Below are 2,050 nucleotides of genomic sequence, written 5' to 3' on the forward strand. Positions count from 1 at the left end.
TTATAGACACTAATAAGGTCACCCCTCAGTCTCCTCTTCTCCAAACTATAGAGACCCAGCTCCCTCAGTCTTTCCTCATAAGGGAGATGCTCCACTCCCTTAATCATCTTAGTTGCCCTGCGCTGGACTCTCTCCAGCAGCTCCCTGTCCTTCTTGAACTGAGGGGCCCAGAACTGGACACAATACTCCAGATGCGGTCTCACCAGGGCAGAGTAGAGGGGAAGGAGGACCTCTCTCGACCTACTAACCACCCCCTTCTAATACACCCCAGGATGCCATTGGCCTTCTTAGCCACAAGGGCACAGTGTTGGCTCATGGTCATCCTGTTGTCCACTAGGACCCCCAGGTCCCTCTCCCCTACACTGCTCTCTAACAGGTCGTTCCCCCCCCCCAAAAAAAAAAAAGAAAAACAGTCCCCCACTACCACAAATTATGCAGTCGAGTTTCCCGCATTTGGGGAAATCGCAGGGGTCAGCACACCCGGAGTGCAAGGGATGAGCCTCGCCCTGGGAAAACCACCTGCTTGATCATGGTGTCTCCCCTGCCAGGTAAGTAGTGACATGTGAATCAGACAAAATCAAATAAACTGAATACAAAGCAAGAGAATTCATTATGATTTAAAAGATATATTACTCTCTAATATACTAGGGAGGTTGGCTGGTTGGTCTGTTGGGGTCTTGAACTTTTTGGGGTTTGTTTTTGTTTTTTTTTTTTAAATTGCGACACAGCAGCTTGAAGATAGAGCCAGTATAGAGATCAGGAAAAAAAAAAAGGTAGACGTTTCAGTCAAATGCAGACAAAAAAAAGATCAAATATATGGCCAAGAATATGACCTTTGAAGTTTATTATTTGGAAACAGTTTAAGCTGCTGTGTAGCTCCTATTAATAGTCTGTAGGAAAAAAAAACAACAACAAAACTCTAAAAATATAGCAGATGGTGGTATGACACTGAAAGGAAAAGCTTCCATATGCTGCTACTGTTATCTGACTGTCCAAGTCCTTAGGCATTCTGGTTTACTGAAGGGATCAGCTAAAAAAAATTAGAAAAGATCTGATATCATGTTGGGACATGAATCTTAATGCCAAAATGGCACATATTTATTTCCTGTTAATGGCAGATGTATTTTATGTGCTCCACCTCAGGAACAGCATACTCAGGAAATTACATGATGGTCTATCATAAAGTTTGGGTACTGATAAGAGAAAGAATGTATTTCAGAAATGTGCAGATGCCTTATTTTATAAGCCTAACATTTTTTATTATTAATATGGTACAGCACCATAGATAGGCACTAATGGATATGAAATGATAAATTTTGTTTCTCCTTCCCTTTGTTGAGCATTCTGCCCTAGAAAATTTACTACCGTACTGGGAGTTTCTGTCAGGATCTCTAAGGTGCTTCCTGTAGGAACTTTAAATTCCTAGGGAGTGGGTTGAACTGTAAGAGAGTGCTTTTGTACAGAAGAAAATGTCTTTGGTATTTGGACAATTCCCTCCTTATACATACATCTCGGGTAGAAAGAGTGCAGAGGGCTATTCCTGCATTCATATGAGGTCAGGATAACACCTGTCTTACTTTTTATATGTAATAATAAATTATGATTTTGGTTTAGGAAGTTATGCCCCCCAGACTGCCACCTCCCTTTATACTTGGTGACTTGACAAACATGAATTAATTTTAACAGTGCAAACATCTTGGTTTGAGGAAGACATGCAAAGTTCTGTGCTTCACAAGAAACTAGTGTGCCTAAACTAAACATCTTACTACCATGTTGACAGAAGCCTAGCCACAGCAGCACGGTCTCAGCTCAAGCATATCTACACTGATGAGAGCATGTTGCTGCATAGCACAAGCTGCATGTAGACTTATTCCAAGTAGGCCCCTCTCAGCATTGTGCTGACATCAGGCCATCAGTCTGAAACTGCAGGGACAAATCTGTGTGACACATTACAGCATATATTGCTCTTCAACCATGAAGAGGAGCTGAAATCAAAGGATAACTAATATTCAAACCTCTTTTCACTACTTTCCTGTCACTGTTTTCCATT

At 41.6% G+C, this 2,050-nt stretch overlaps 1 non-coding gene across 1 annotated transcript; it reads right to left on the bottom strand.

Moving 5' to 3' along the window:
- Positions 1–392: 392 nt before the first annotated feature.
- Positions 393–556, bottom strand: LOC130606454 (U1 spliceosomal RNA). Its single transcript, XR_008973974.1, has one exon. It is a non-coding gene; the product is annotated as a U1 spliceosomal RNA (small nuclear RNA).
- Between the last annotated feature and the right edge of the window lie 1,494 nt (positions 557–2,050).

Source organism: Pezoporus wallicus, unplaced genomic scaffold (assembly GCF_028554395.1).
Source record: "Pezoporus wallicus isolate ANWC-B61680 ecotype Strahan unplaced genomic scaffold, APGP_CSIRO_Pwel_v1 contig_7891, whole genome shotgun sequence".
Taxonomy (NCBI): domain Eukaryota; kingdom Metazoa; phylum Chordata; class Aves; order Psittaciformes; family Psittacidae; genus Pezoporus; species Pezoporus wallicus.